Source organism: Podarcis filfolensis (assembly GCF_964270895.1).
Source record: "Podarcis filfolensis genome assembly, chromosome: 3".
In the NCBI taxonomy this organism is placed as follows: Eukaryota; Metazoa; Chordata; class Lepidosauria; order Squamata; family Lacertidae; genus Podarcis; species Podarcis filfolensis.
This window is the reverse complement of record NC_139606.1, coordinates 77,040,598-77,057,472: the sequence shown is the minus strand read 5'-3', so window position 1 is coordinate 77,057,472 and position 16,875 is coordinate 77,040,598. Positions and strand designations below refer to the sequence as shown.

At 44.0% G+C, this 16,875-nt stretch overlaps 1 long non-coding RNA gene across 2 annotated transcripts; it reads left to right on the top strand.

The window, feature by feature from the left end:
- Positions 1-1,929: 1,929 nt before the first annotated feature.
- Positions 1,930-15,672, top strand: LOC310759200. 2 transcript variants are annotated; one of them, XR_014546260.1, is made up of 4 exons: positions 1,930-2,037; positions 3,657-3,739; positions 10,370-10,550; positions 15,391-15,672. It is a non-coding gene; the product is annotated as an uncharacterized lncRNA (long non-coding RNA). The 2 variants fall into 2 exon arrangements; XR_014546261.1 differs by lacking the exon at positions 15,391-15,672 and having other exon boundaries at positions 10,370-10,628.
- The last annotated feature ends 1,203 nt before the right edge of the window (positions 15,673-16,875 follow it).

The window sequence follows — 16,875 nt, the reverse complement described above, 5'->3', positions numbered from 1 at the left end:
AACAAATAACTCAGGCCGTGCCAGAACAACAACATCTAAAGCCAGTTTTAAGCAGGGCTGTCAGCTGTGGGCTGGCTTTCTCAATGGATTCTGCGAGTTCTGGTTTGCTAGGATTTTAGGAGTTCAAGTGTTTTGAAGTGGGTTTGGTGGTGATTATTAGTTTCTTAAGAATTTCAGTTCTGAACTGTTAAGCTAGCTTATTTGTGTAAAGTAGCATGCCTTCTTGTACAGTAATTAAAGCTGCAATGCTATGCTAGAGATGGGTACTGGTGGCAGTCCAGCTGCTGTTAGACTAAAACTCCCAGCATTCCCCACCAGAGGGCAGGGGCAGCTGGGTACACTTGACCTGGGCCTTGGGGGGCGGGGCTGTGCTGGCCAGGGGCCCATCCAAGAACGGGGGGTTTAATGGGCAAAATAATCATGGGTGAAATGCCCTTGTCTGTCTGTATGCACTGCAAGGCTGCGATAATAAAATCTGGACTTGTGTTAGTGTGTGCTAGCATGTAGCATCAAAGCAGATGAGAAGCTGGCACTTCTCATGGACAAAACTCCCACCCCGGGCCTCAGACCATCTCTTCATGGGCCTGTTCCCCATCATTTGCCATGCTAGATGAGGCTGGTGGGAGCTGGAGTCCAATAACACCTGACAGATCCCCCTCCCTGGCTTGCCCAGTTCCCCATCCCTGTTCTATCTGGAAGCAAGCCCCATTGGACCCATCAGGGTTTTCATCTGAGCAGACATGCAGGCTTGTACTTTAACTTGATCACTCTTATGTCTGTGACTCCAGTGCAAGGCCAAAAGGTTTTGGGGTGAACTTTGATATTCAGATCATTTAGTCCCTGCAAGCTGATATTCATATGAAATAGAAACATCATTTAAGTACAATTTAAGCAAAAATTCAGCCAGAATTTGCTTTATTGCTTTGTGTTACAATTTTCCATCTGAGTCCTTTCCAACTTGAATGCTAGAGCCTGGTAGCAATGCATTAGAAATAGATCTAAAATAAGCTGTAACCCATTAAAGCCAATTAAATATCTACTGCACTTCTGCTTTTCTGCTCACTCTCCCTCAAGGGCCCCTCAAGGCTGGTTTTCTCCCCCAGTGGGTGCATTCTGCAGCATGCCATTGATGCAATGATACTCTATTAGTGGTGTGTTTATACTGGAACATTCACCCAATCATTGATTCTGTGATGCCTCCCCAATGTTGCCACATTATGGCTATCCGGAGAGGAGATACTGGATTTGGGTAGGAAGGCAGGACAGGCAATGATTGGAAACAAAGCAGTATGTCTGCCCCAAAAGCTTTGTAGGCACAAACAGTACTGAAAGTAGGAATGCATATGTTGTGCTGGTGCTAGGGATCAAAAGCTCCTCTTCTGCCCCCTGGAATCATACGCCTGACTATATTGGTTGGGACTGATAGGAGTTTTAATCAAAAACGTCTGGAGGGGTCCAGGCTGGTGAAGGCTGCTTGACTTTATCATCCACACATTTAATTTAGTTAATGTTATGGCCGGGGTAGCAACCTGGCAGCTCACGGGTACGAAGAGCCAGTTTACAAGGCAACTTGGACCTGGCCCCTTATGACACCACCAGAGTTTATAGTTAAAAGGTGGCCCACAATTTCACTGGGAAAGGTGGGGGAACTATTTTCCAATTGTAAGATCTAGAAATATTTCACACTTTAATGCTATCTGTTTTGGATTCTGCAGGCAACATGTAGGTAATATGACTGAGCATGAGGCACATAATAATGGAAGATGTCACCAATACTGCTAGATGTCAGCAGTTTTATGATGGGCCCTGGCTAGTCATGATTGTGTGTGGCAAGATAAACTCTGGCCCTCAGATCACTGTCCGGAGAATAAAATAGCTGCCTAAACTACAAAACTTGGTGACTAGACATTTCAGCACGGTGTTTCTAATTCTATTTTAGCATGATTGGTGAACTAGGCTTCTCAGATTTCAATTGTTTTGTTATCTGAAGTTGTGTGCCACAGGGCCTCAGGACTGAGAAATTCTGAAGATGAAAAAGTAAGTGTGTATATTCTGTTCTGGTGCATTTCTGCAGCCATGTTATCTATTTGACCCATGACATTTACTGTTACCTGAAAATTATTTGCCGGGTGTTTTTTGTGTTTTTTTTTGCAGGGGGCGGGGAGGATGGTTGCTATTTTAGAATTCCTCACACCCTTCTGTAAGAAAGCCAACATCAAAGTTACTTGAATTCCCCTGTAAACTATTAGAAGGATCAAACAGTACTTCAAAGGCTGCAGCTCTCTTGGATAAGAGTGAAAGGGGTGGGAAGGAGGAAAGGAAGGAAGGAATAAAAGGTAGCAAATTAGCCCCCCAATGATTCACAATGTGACAACTGAAGATTTCCAAAGCAAAAGGAGAAAGACAGTAGTGACACTTCCTCAAGCCCTCATGCTTTTCAGGGTAGTCAGCCATTGAAATAATCAAACAATCACATGTCTGACATTTAACAAATAATAAATAATAATAATAAATTTTTATTTGTACCCCGCCCTCCCCGGCCGGAGCTGGGCTCAGGGTGGCTAACATCATGAAACTAAGACAGTATACAAAGAACATAAAAACAAAAACAGGCAATCAATTAGTTAAAATACATCTTAAAATTAGTTCAGAGCAAATTAAAATCTGGACAGATGGCAGTCCACGGGTAAAATTGAGAGTGGTTAATATTCTCCAGGGCCAACTGTTACCACTGGTCTTATAAAGGACCTGTGAGCGGGCTAGGAGGCCTCTTTAGTGCTTGTTCTTGTACAGAAAGAAAAGAATCGGACTGAACCCTGACCAAAGGCCTGGCGGAACAGCTCCGTCTTGCAGGCCCTGCAGAAAGATGTCAAATCCCACAGGGCCCCAGTCTCTTGTGAGAGAGCATTCCACCAGGCCTACTAAAGTAATGAATCCATGTTAAACAGACTTACATGCTTTAAAACATCAGTAACAATATCTTTTGGAAGCCATGTTAAATGTTATATGGAAAAGCAAGATATAAATAAAAAGTAAAAGAATAAAACAATAAAACTGAAGTATCTTGAGGGAAATGTGCCACTTCACTTAACTGTACTGTAAACTATTTTGCATATGAATAAACAAAAGCAAACAAGTCACTGTTGGAAGGAAGGACTCTCCATCAGAAAACGTGAAGTATCCTAAGTTATGGTAACACACCAGAGTCCAAATGTATTCAAAAACTATAGAAGTTCAAGAGCAATTAGTATTATGGGTGCTATAATGATTATCATTTTCCGATTAGCCATGTCACAGTTACGTCTTTGCCATTCTTCATGTCGGAAGGCAACCTGTCTGCTAGCTTTGAATATAAATTGGACAAAAGTCAAAAACATTTTGAATTTTGAGTATATGCCAATTTAGCCAGGGTATGAAAGAGAACTACATTTATTTTTTATGTCTACGTTTTGCAGCAAAAGGCTTGCATAAGTGAGGAGATCTGATTGCCACCACCCTCCCTGCCAACTTCCCCATGCTCTGAAGCTGCAAGCACTTCTTCAATATAAAATCTGATATGTGCTGAGATAAAAGTGCTTGAAGCCCTGAAACACAGAGAGAGAATGGCATGGCCCTTTCAATGCTAAAACCTTACCCCTTGCTTTATACATGAATAGAGGTGACAGCTCTTGAAAGGCAACATTCTGGAACTTCATGGACCCCCAGCATGGAGACTGGTGGGGGAAAGGCCTGAGATCTGGTGGGTGTCAAAAAACTGGGTCTAGGAACAGGGTCTGGTGGTAAAAGGATGGCGTGCCATGCCCTGGGGGCAAAGGCCACAGCGAAGGGTGGTTCCTGCAGGTAAAGAAGTACAGTGGTACCTCGGGTTAAGTACTTAATTCGTTCCAGAGGTCCATTCTTAACCTGAAACTGTTCTTAACCTGAAACACCACTTTAGCTAATGGGGCCTCCTGCTGCCGCCGTGCCGCCGGAGCCAGATTTCTGTTCTTATCCCGAAGCAAAGTTCTTAACCTGAAGCACTATTTCTGGGTTAGCGGAGTGTGTAACCTGAAGTATATGTAACCTGAAGCGTATGTAACCCAAGGTACCACTGTACAGTCCATGGGAATGATCTCTTCATCTAAGGTGGGCCAGTATTGCATGTGCTTAGAAGCCCCTGCCATCTAACAATACCATCCAAGCCACCAAAAATCATCTCAAGAAAACTTGGGCTACAATTACATTACCCTCCCTGCTCTCTTGCCTGGAAAGGAAGCTGCCAGAATCACAAAGCCAGCTAAGCCACAAGTTTATTTAACATCCATCTGAAGCCAGCTGGAATCACTGATCGAACAGTCAGAATGGTGGCGGCTGGAATGATTGTAACATGAAGGAACAGCCACTAGAGGGAGGTTGTATTCTGAAGACACAGGAATGGGTGTTCTGAAGAGCGAGAGTGAGTGTGACAACGGTTGCAGATGTAGCCTTGTATGTCTTTATCTCTGGGTGATGAATAATGCTTCCTTTGTTGTTACAAACCCAATTGCTGTCATTTCTGAGGAGATAATCTGGCTGGCTGGTGCATGCATCTGGCCTCGGGACTAAAGAGCACTGTTATTACTTTGATAAGGGACAATCAGTGCCAGGAAATGCTGTTAATATAGACAACAGCAGCAACTCATCCTTTCCCAGTCCCCTCAGTCCAGACTGCACAAATAAGCTTGCACAGGCGTTCCCGTTTTCTCCTACATTACTATTTCCCCAAAAAGTTAGTAAAGAGAGCCCTCCTCAGGCCTCTGATTTCCCTTCAAATCTGTCTTTTTTAAAATTATTGTGAATAAAGAACAGTAGTACCTAAAGAACGACATCTTAAGGTGGGGGTTTGGGATGCTGTTTTTCCCTGGTTCTGCTCCTACCTCCAGGACCATTTCCAGGAAATTAGTTATGAGGTACAACCATGGGAGCTGACCTGTGGAGCCCCACAGGGTTCCATTTTGTCCGCCGTGCTATTTAATATCTATCTGAACCTCTGGGAGCTGCCACCTGGTTTCCAAACCCTTGATCATGTTCCAGGTTGTCAACAGCTTTCTTAAATTGTGTGCCCAGAAATGAATACAGTACTCCAGGTGTGGTCTGACCACGGTACAATAGAATGGTACTACTACAGTGGTGCCTCTACTTACGTTCACCTCCAGTTACGTATCCTTCGGGATACATACGCGGCAAACCCGGAAGTATTTTTCCGGGTTTTGTCGTGCGTGCATGCACAGAAGTGCTCTACCACGCCGTGCGCATCAGCAGAAGTGGTCCCTCCAGTTGCGGAAACCTCAGGATCCGACTGGAACTCTGGAACGGATCCTGTCCACAACTGGAGGTACCCCTGTAGTTCCTTTGCCTGGGACACTGTTGGTGCTGCCTAAAATAGCATTAGCTTTCTTTGCTGCTGCAGCATCACACAGTTAACTCAAGTTAAACTTGTGGTCTACTAAGACCCCTAGATCCTTTTCATATGTGCTACAGGCAAGCCAGGCGTCCCCCATCTTATATTTGTGCAGCTGGAAGGGGACTCAGGTGGGGTCCTGCCGTGTCTCTCCACTAAATTCTGAGGGACACTAAAGCAAGGCCTCCCCCATCCCCAACAAATCTGCATGATAAAAGAGCTTAAGGGGCGAGGGGTTGCCTCAAGGACACATCCTGAAAATCATTCTCAATTCATATATTATATATATATTGTGTGTGTGTGTGTGCGCGCGCGCACGCGTGCAGTTGCTGCATCCTCAGCTGCGGCTCTCAGGCCACACTCCCAACCTGCTTCTAACTCCAGGCTCCTCCCCAAGAAATATCAAGCCTAATGATACAGGTTTGAAAAGAAGGAAGCCAGCCAGCAACCCCCACCCACAGCCAGCCCTACAATTGCGCCATCTAGCTGATGCCTGTACCTTGAAATATTTTACAGACATCAACCTAAAGGGAAGGTTATTTCATCTCTCCCCCACCCCATATTTGCAGTTAAGAAGAAAGCTAGAGAGCTTTGCACCTGTAATTATTAGAGGGCCCTCAATAAAACCACAATATCCAATGAATATCCTCTTCCTTTGATCAAGGAGCTGTGGAGTGGTGTCATTGTAATAGGCATAACAGGGATTATGATGTGATGGAAACATCCTTCATAGAAACATAGAATTGTAGAGTTGGAAGGGACTATGAGGGTAATCTAGTCCAACCTCCTGCAACGCAGGAAACCTACACCCAGCATGGGGTTGAAACCCACAACCCTGAGATTAAGAGTTTCATACTCTACCAAGTGAGCTATCCCAGCTTCCTTTCAGAGAATGTTATTACACGGTGCTATGTAAAACCCTTGTTGCTGACCCCCACATATTAAAAACCTCTTGCTGTCCAATTGCTTCCTTAGGTCAAAAGGATTGCTTGTCTCCCATACTACACAGCTGTTCTTCCTTTTTTTAGTTAGCTCTCTTACTTTTGTCCTAATACCTGTCAATATTAATGTCTTTAAAAAAAAACAAAACTGTATGACATCCTTTCTTGCTTGGATGCATCTCGTTTCATTCTTGTCTTATTCATCTTCTAGATACTTTCTCCTCTGGCCTGTAGAAAACCTCCTTCCTAACATAGAGTACTGAACACCCATCAATTTACTGAATTCCTGGGCAACCCTCTATGTCTTCCACCATTAGAGGGCTCTCTGGTTCCACAAATTCAATTTCCCTCTACAATATGGCATTTTGAGGCACAGTGTTTTACATTTTTACTGCAATTTCACCTACTTCCGCAATAATCTCCAGAGAGTTAGTGCTCTGTGCTGAAGAGCCAGATGGATGCATGAAGTTGGTGGCAGGGTCATAAGACATGATCCCAACCCCTTGCTCTGTGGGAAGATTATGTCCTGTTTTGATTGACTAAATAGGGCTGTTCTTCTCCAAACACAACAGCTACCACATGTGCATATGAGGAGGCCATAACATTTTAAATCCATTTATCTCAGTGGTTCCAATCATGTGGAAAGGCTCCATGCTCGTGGTTGCAAAAAATATATTAGGAATGTACTGTGAAAGGAAAATGTATGTGTGCGTGTGTGAATTGCCATATAATAAAAGAATATAATAAAAACATCTAAAATAGTTTTTAAAACAATACAAAAATAACTGGAGATATATTTAAAAACAATAGAAATGAACATTTATGGCAGAGACCTTTTCATTCAGCTGGAAGAGCTTCAGTTGTTTTCAGAAAGTACAATTAGCGGGCACCTGCCGTGTCTCGGTATGTATGTATCTCAAATATGTGAGCACTTTAGATGCTCACAATAGATACGGTTGGCATTCGTACCTATGGTACAACAAAGTAAAGGTACATAAAGGTTTTCTAAACCATGTGATTAGGAAATCTTTATATGAAGTATGGGATCGGAATAAAAACCTCCTGGAAAGAAAGACACCGTGGTGGATATCACCAATTGAGGTGTTGACAACAAAAAAAGTAAACATGGAAGGGGAAAGAGTAACATATGAGGATATTACTAGGAAAACAGACCAAGGGATAAAGTTCAAACCATATGACCAAATTGAAAAGATGTTAACAGGGTGGCTGCAATACCACCAGATCAGTGACTTATTAAAGGAAGATAAAAAGAGAAATGGGTTCGAAGATAAAAAATCGAAATTCCAAATCGAGTTAATAGACTGTAAAGATAAAATTTTATCAAGAATGTATAGTTTATTGCTAGAATGGTATACAAAAGACGAAGAAGTAAAGGAATCAATGATAAAATGGGCAATTGATATTGGGCATAACATTGAATTGGATGCATGGAAAAGATTATGGAAGGAGGGTTTGAGATTTACAGGATGCATGGCTTTAAAGGAAAACTTGCTAAAAATGATGTATAGATGGCATTTGACGCCAGTAAATTTTTAAAAGATGATGCTGTTAAGGTGCTACACTCAATATGCCAGCAAATTTGGAAAACTCAGCAGTGGCCAGAAGATTGGAGAAGATCAGTCTACATCCCAATCCCAAAGAAGGGCAGTGCCAAAGAATGCTCCAACTACCGCACAATTGCACTCATTTCACACGCTAGCAAGGTTATGCTTAAAATTCTACAAGGAAGGCTCAAACAGTATGTGGATCGAGAACTCCCAGAAGTGCAAGCTGGATTTAGAAGAGGCAGAGGAACCAGAGACCAAATTGCAAACATGTGCTGGATTATGGAGAAAGCTAGAGAGTTCCAGAAAGACATCTACTTCTGCTTCATTGACTATGCAAAAGCCTTTGACTGTGTCGACCACAGCAAACTATGGCAAGTTCTTAAAGAAATGGGAGTGCCTGATCACCTCATCTGTCTCCTGAGAAATCTCTATGTGGGACAAGAAGCTACAGTTAGAACTGGATATGGAACAACTGATTGGTTCAAAATTGGGAAAGGCGTACGACAAGGCTGTATTTTGTCTCCCTGCTTATTTAATTTATACGCAGAATACATCATGCGAAAGGCTGGGCTGGATGAATCCCAAGCTGGAATTAAGATTGCCGGAAGAAATATCAACAACCTCAGATATGCAGATGACACAACCTTGATGGCAGAAAGTGAGGAGGAATTAAAGAACCTTTTAATGAGGGTGAAAGAGGAGAGTGCAAAATATGGTCTGAAGCTCAACATCAAAAAAACGAAGATCATGGCCACTGGTCCCATCACCTCCTGGCAAATAGAAGGGGAAGAAATGGAGGCAGTGAGAGATTTTACTTTCTTGGGCTCCATGATCACTGCAGATGGTGACAGCAGCCACGAAATTAAAAGACGCCTGCTTCTTGGGAGAAGGGCAATGACAGGCCTAGACAGCATCTTGAGAAGTAGAGACGTCACCTTGCCAACAAAGGTCCGTATAGTTAAAGCCATGGTTTTCCCAGTAGTGATGTATGGAAGTGAGAGCTGGACCATAAAGAAGGCTGATCGCCGAAGAATTGATGCTTTTGAATTATGGTGCTGGAGAAGACTCTTGAGAGTCCCATGGACTGCAAGAAGATCAAATGCATCCATTCTTAATGAAATCAGCCCTGAGTGCTCACTGGAAGGACAGATCGTGAAGCTGAGGCTCCAGTACTTTGGCCACCTCATGAGAAGAGAAGACTCCCTGGAGAAGACACTGATGCTGGGAAAGATGGAGGGCACAAGGAGAAGGGGGCGACAGAGGATGAGATGGTTGGATAGTGTTTTCGAGGTTACCAGCATGAGTTTGACTAAACTGCGGGAGGCAGTGGAAGACTAAACTGCGGGAGGTAGTGGAGGACAGAGGTGCCTGGCGTGCTCTGGTCCATGGGGTCACGAAGAGTCGGACACGACTAAACGACTAAACAACAACAACAACAACAACAAAATTAGCTAAAATGTATAGGAAAAAAGAAAGAAAATGTTGGAAATGTAAAAAGGCAGATGGGGACTATTTCCATATGTGGTGGACCTGTGATAAGGTAAAAAAATTTTGGGAATCAATTTATAATGAACTCAAAAAAATATTTAGATATACTTTCCCCAAAAGACCGGAAGCGTGTCTATTAGGCTTAATAGGAACAGAAATTAAAATAGAAGATCAAAATTTGTTCATGTATGCTACAGCTGCCGTGAGGACCCTTCTGGCCCAAAGATGGAAAGTACAAGATATACCAACTATTCAGGAGTGGCAGGCGAAGTTGACAGAATATGCAGAACTTGCCAAACTGTCAGGGAGGATCCGGGACCAGGGAGATCAAAGATACCAAAATAACTGGAGTAAATTTAGTGAATATTTAAAGAAGAATTGTAAAGAGGTCAAGACACTAGCAGGATTGACATAATACCTCCAATGTATAATAGTACTAATATGAGAATGATGTGCGTGATGGAAAGAGGATAAATATACCACTTGTGGGGAGGGAAGGGGGTCGCGACTCGGCAGAGTCAAAGGGAATGTATGGTGCTATTACAATTTGTTGGAAAAGAATATGTAAGGAAAACAATAAAAATTCACTTGGAAAAAAACAAATACGTGAGCACTTTATACTTAAGAATTCATGTGCTTCTACCATCGTCTTCTTTTTTGAAGAAAAACACTTGCTGTTCAGCAGCTGAAGAAAAAAAATGAAACCCTTGCAGATATCGCTGGCCCTAAGCTATAGCAAGAGCATCCTTCCTTCCTTAAGTATGTCCATTGGGCTCTGTTCTTCCTCATCTTTGGCTTTTCATAGCTTTTTGTAATTGTGCAAACCTTTGTGTGAAAATGGCATATAATGTGGTAGCTACTATCAATGTTGTCTGTACACACATGGGCATGTTTTCAAACAGTGCAGCAGGGTTGTCTATTCGCCACCCCTTTTTTGATTGGTGTTTCCACAGACCTGATGTCTTGGACTGGCTGGATGCAGAAGAGTGGTGAGAAGCACCCACTGGGGAAACCCCAAGAGAACCCCCAGGGGAAGAAAGCTCAGAGTCAGGGGACTGGTGATGGGACAGCAATGGGTGGTCAGAGGGAGAAGAGGAAGGATACTTGGAGAAAGAGCTGTCAGAAGCTGAAGAGGTAACAGGGCTTTGGGAATGGGGAGAGGCTGTGGCAGAGAAAATCCAGAATCACACAATACTAATGGCACTCCTGCCAACTAAAATGGCGCTCCCACCAAAACTAATAGGGGGCCAAACTTCTCCCTGCAGAAGGGAACCCAGAATGGCAGCCAGACTTAGAGGGAGGGGAGATTTACACCCTCGGAAAATTCCCAACCAGCCTCTACGCAAAACGGGCACACGGAAATCGCTGTTTTAACGGAGAGGGAACTCTCGTAAGGCAAAGCAACGTAATAAGCTAGGCGAAAGAGCCCCAGTCAGCGACAATCACGAATTGCCTAAGGCCATGTTAAGCTAAAGGGGCCCCCGAAGCTGCAGCCACAGCCGAATTAAAGGAGACAGAAGCTGCTGCAAAAAGGAGGGCAGCAGCAGGCTCCGCAACTGGGTGCACTCAGGCGCTGAAGCCCTGCAGGCCAAGCCCCGCTAGCAAAAGGGAAGGGGAAGGAAGGGGAAGGGGAAGGGGCCAATTTAAAGGGGTGGGCAATAAAGAATGAAATAAATAATAAAAAGATAAAGAAAGAAAGATAACGGAAAGATATCACCAAGACGATCCGTCAAGGGTAAGTCTCTCTCGGTTGCACAGAGGACATGCTGTTTAGCTGTTCCAAATGCATGAGCCAAAAGAGGAAGCTCTGGGCACGTGCATGGGTATTGTCAGGGAACTGACATCGGAGCCAGGAGTGGAGGCAAGGCTCCCAAGCGATGCCTGAGAAGGGCCCAGCAGGGAGAGAGGGGACTCATCGGCTGGGGAAGGAAATCAGCGTAACACCAGGGATAAAGGGGGGCGGATGGGGGAATCGGAGAGGGGGCTCCAGGACTCTTTGCCGGAGACCAGCGGGGAGAGCACAGGTCCTCCGCTACCCACACCCACCCTGCGCAGAAGACTTCTGCGCAGGGAAAGTAGGCGTAGACTTGGCGTCAAAGAACTTCTTTGCTGGAAGAAGTTCAAGAAACACCCACTGACGGATTCTGCTAGCGACTGAAACAGCCACGAAGTGAAGGGCTGTCCAGCCAGGAAAAGGTTTAACCAGGCAACCTCGCCAAGAGTGGCGGCAACTTACGCACGAGCAACCCCATATAACCATTACAGGTATATATAGGTCCCTCGATCCGTTTGGACTGCGCCCCATTGGCCAGATTGAACCCAACATCTACCAATCGGGTGTTGTGGCAGTCCAATCTTACCCACCCACAACACAAGAGTTTGGTCTCCAGGTCTCACAGCAACACGTGCCCTCTTTTACGGAGGACACGATTTATTTTGTTGACCTATGCCCACTCCGGCTCCTGACACCTTTTAAAAAAAAGTTTTTGGGTAGTTTTTAAAAACAGACTGGCCGGAAAGTGGTGTATTGATATACTGATAAACAGCGGATATTTATGTTGGCATACAGAGACAGCTAAGTTACTGTACTGCTTCCTGTTTTTGCCCATTTCATTCACAGTCAAGCTGAAGATGGAGAAGGGGAGTGGCACATCTTTATGATGTCTGCCTCCTTAGGAGAAGGCACTCACTGTGTGCACATGTACGCAGCAAGTACATTAGGTGCATTCCCAACAACAACAACAATGATTATAACTGTTTCAGCAGAATGTGCTTTAGACTGACAAATAGTGGAGGACAGAGACAACATGGGGGTGCTGTTGTATGTACTTGTTGTTGTTTAGTCATTTAGTCGTGTCCGACTCTTGGTGACCCCATGGACCAGAGCACGCCAGGCACGCCTGTCTTCCGCTGCCTCCCTCAGTTAGGTCAAACTCATGCTGGTAGCTTCAAGAACACTGTCCAACCATCTTGCCCTCTGTCGTCCCCTCCGTCTTTCCCAACATCAGGGTCTTTTCCAGGGAGTCTTCTCTTCTCATGAGGTGGCCAAAGTATTGGAGCCTCAGTTGTATGTACAGCAGCCCCTAAAAGGTACCTGCATCCAACACTGAAAGCACATGGTCATGCAGTGTGTATATTCCCTAGGGTTCAGCTGCCAGTGTGGTTATCACATGTGGGGGGGAGGGCGCCATCTTGTCCTCCGCCTTCCAAGACTCTGATGATAGTAACCTCCCAACAGCGCCCCCTAACACTGTTAACATGCGTTTTCCATTTAATGTTTACTTTGTTCTCCTAAGTATGGGTTAGGAAAACAACGTTTCCTCCAGTTGTGAATGAGCCACTTAATAATTCATGGTTATTCTACATCATGTAATGGAAGAAATGTATCGTAGGTAGGAAGCAAAATGGCCATCACATAAAGGCTGCCTCTGCTGCATTTTCGTCCTCTTCCTTTATGTGACTTCCAGTCATTCCATTTATATCCCTGCCTGGAACCAATTCTAATGCCCTTTGTTTTGTTACTATTTCGTTGCCATGTAAAAAATCAACGAAGTGTTAAAAGGAGAAGATAAAACCACCCAGATAATGAAACCCAGCTAAATAGGGCATCCTTTAAAAAGAAAAATGAAAAGAAAATAGGTATTGTGCCAGCCCATCTGTTATGCTGTCTTGCTCTGCTGAGTGAACACTGTCTCTGCGTGCGTCATTCAGAGGCTCCGCTGCCCAAAGGAAAGCTGGAAGGGGAGTTTGTAAAGTACATTCTCTTGTGCATCTTCTCTTCTTTTTCCCAGCATACTTGCATGCATATTGATGTTAATGCACTCACAACACGCACACACCATGTTCATTTAGAGGCAATTCTGGAGAAATGCCTCTTCCCAGATCATATCAATTCCACATTACTTTTCCTTCCCTCCCCCCAAATACATCTGAGATTATTCCATGCTTCTTGTCTAATTGATCTCAGCATGAATATGTGAGTGGTACTTTTGCTTGTATTCCATTAAGCTTTTTATTGATTTTATTGCATACCCCCCATGGTGTTATATAGCATATTCTTTACTTCATTGTTGTGTTGCTTTTAACGTTTTATTGGAAGCCACCTAGTGAAAGATTGCCCCGAAAGGTGGAATAGAAATACGTACAATTTATTTTTATTCCAGTCAGTGCCAAATAAACGAGGACAGAGTGTTACGCAAAGTCTCCCCCTCACTCCTCCCTGAATGTCTCAAGGAAGTCACACAGGAAATGTGAACCAATGATAATAATTTCTTCTATTTCTGATGCTCAGGCTTTTGAGTGCTTTCATTTATGTAAACAAATGACACCACCCACGCACAAGAGCATTTGCGGCAGACAAACGAAAGCCCTAAATGGGGATGGAGTATGTACCCCAAAAATAACAACAGACCAATCAGGAACAAGCATACTCAGTGGCCATAGAATACTGACTGACTTTTCGGGGGGAGATAATGGGAACAAGGGGGGTGGAATAGATTGTTAGGAATCCTCATCAGCAACACTCCCCCCCTGCAACATTTCGTTGCGGGTCCCACTTGTTGGAATGGCTACCAATTCAGTCCAATTCATGAGTTAAGGATCGATGGAAATTAGATGGAATATGTTGGTTGTGATTCTGCACCTTATAAGTCTTTTTCCTTTGTCTCACATTTGCTTCAGTAATATAAACATCTCCTGTGATAACAAAAAGGAGGCCTGGTCTTGAATTACTTCCAGCGCACTGGTTTGCCTCGGCAACACTTCCAGCGTTACTTTCTGAAGTTGCACAGGCAAACATAATGCAGGGAAAGTATTTGTGGTGGTGGTGGTATTCCTCAATTTCTCCATGAAGATGAACCAAGCTGAATGTGGGTAGACTTAAACTTGCGTTTTGTGGATCCAAGCTGAACATTTTGGTTCTCTGGTTTTTGGTTTGCCTCCAATGAACACTCTTTCTCATTTACCAATCCACTGCACTGACAAATACCCAAATACCTCAGAGGGGGCAGCCCTACCATTAGGCAGAATGGCACAGCTTCCTCGGGCAGCTGATTTTGAATAAATTGAAAGGATAGAAAAATACAAGTTCTTAATTTGTTACCTCTGTGAGGTTCTCCTGACTCCTGGGGGGGCATGGGTGAGAAGAAGAGGGGGAAACCCCATTGCACAAGCAAGCATCCTTGCCCAGGCTGATGGAGCTCATTAACTGAATCCAGCAATACATATTGTGTATATAGACAGAGGCAGATAGTTGCTGGAAATTGTAACTCTGGGAAGGGTAAACTGCAGTGCACATTTGAATGTGCTTCAGATGTGCTTTATAGGTAGTGTGTACATGATCTCATAATACAGGACACCAACCAGGCCTTCTGGGACTCACCATTGCCTCATGTGAACCGAGCCCATGCCAAACACATCCCTAGGCAAAGCATTACACACAAAGGTGTAGGGTGCTAAGCAAGCTGCCTTTTAGGGAAGCCTATTACTGTATCCATTTACTGATCTTCATAGTGAAGATCCTGTGATAAGTTTTCAGCCACCCAAAAACACAATATAAAGACCACTGCTCCCACACCGGTAGGGCAGATACCTTCTCCAATGAAGTTTCCTGGGAAAAGGGATTGATTACTAAACCATTCTAAGAACTGGAACTCTGTGAGCAGAACAGTGGTCCCTATCAACTTAGATGAATGAATGAATGAATGAATATATGTGTTGGAGAATATTCAGCAGAAATTCTGCATTTTCAGCTAGGCTTTACAATAAGCATACATTTCTGCTCCCACATTCATGCACACTGATTTATGTGTTGTTCCGGTACATGTTAGTGCAATGGAAATAAGAGCTATGCTTACTAGCTAGAACATTTCTGCTTTTTTAAAGGGGACTGGGGGAATGTAAATCAAATAAAAGGCATCACTTAAGAAAGAGATGGGAACTTAATATCTCTTATTCTTCTTTTGCTTTGGTGCAGCTGTTTCAGAGTTGCTGTCTGCGAAAGGAGGATGTCCTATTGGCTAGCAGTTTGTTCATTTAATCCTCGGCAATAAATCAAGCCGACGTTATTCCCAAGAGTCTGATGCATTACATAGTTTGCACCGCTCCTTCTGACTCAACAGGTGAGTCACCAGCAGCCATTGTTTCTGTGAGCTCAATCCTTTTAACTATTGATGAGTAATTCCTTAGGGCAGCTAATGGAAGTTAAGTAGGTTTGTGGGAGAACTCTATATGCGCGTGCTTGGCATGCGAAAGCGCAGGGAAGAACATTATACTTTACCGGCAGATCTTCCTGTCACAACATTCGGCGTCGAGCCTAACATGGAATTTCCAGTTTCTCAGAAAACCATGTCTATTTATTGACACTCTTAGGCCTAAGCTAGCTGAGCTGTCTTAATATGCCTAATTATTTTTATTACACCGCTTATAAAGAATCTGCTTCTAATCTAGTGAAGGCTCCCAGAACTCTTCCAGTAACTTCAGTGGGGTTTAGGTAAGGCCAATATACATGACATCCCCTGGGAGTAAAGCAGATGGTTGACAAGCAAACAGATGGCATGGCTAAGCTCACTCTGACAGGCCTCACTTCACTGACAGGGATACGGATTTTGCTTGTGTTTGCATGTGACTGCATATCTGTATTTTACCTTCCCATAGTCTGTCTCCAGGCAGACAGGGCTTTCTTTCAGCCAGAACTCGCTGGTGTTCATGGTGAGTTCTGGCACCTCTTTTTCTAGGAAAATAGCACTGCAGACGGACATTTTTTCCCCCTGAAGTTGAGCTCTGATACCAGAAGTGACCTAGGCTTGGAGAAATGGACTCAGAGGGTGAGGTGGTGGGAAAGTGCAGGCTCAGTTCTCTTTATCTGTGCACCCCTTTTGCTCTAAATGAGCTCCCTCCTCTTGATGTGTCCCTCTTGATGTGTCATCAGGACAGACATAGTCCCCCAAATGGGTCTGCTACCACCATCATACCCAGTTGTGTCTTTCTTCAAATGGTGCTTTTGATAAGCACACTGTAGATCCACTGTTTAAAATCAGTTTGTATATGCATATACATATTCATGTGCTATGAAAGCAGGAGACAGGATAAGTTTCCATTCATGATCATATGATTTCCCTCACTCCCAGATGTTGGGAACAAGCAGAGCACCAAGAAAACCAACTGGCCAATGGATACCCTGACATCACTTATTTCCGGTCATCCCCGACACCTCCAAACTGCCTCAGTAAAAGTGCTCAATTCCAAAAACAAGCTCCCTGCTCCTGAAAACACAGTTCCCTTGATGAGCTCTTCTTCTCTTTGCCCTGGGGCATCTATTTGGGTGTTAATTCTGCAGGGTTTGCCCATGCTGACTTGTGCTATGGACCAAGCTGCTGATCTAAGGGTTACCTATATTTAAGGTCCTCTGGCTTCTCTGCAAAGGCTGGTATGCTGTTAAGTCCAGTTGTGTTATTTCTAG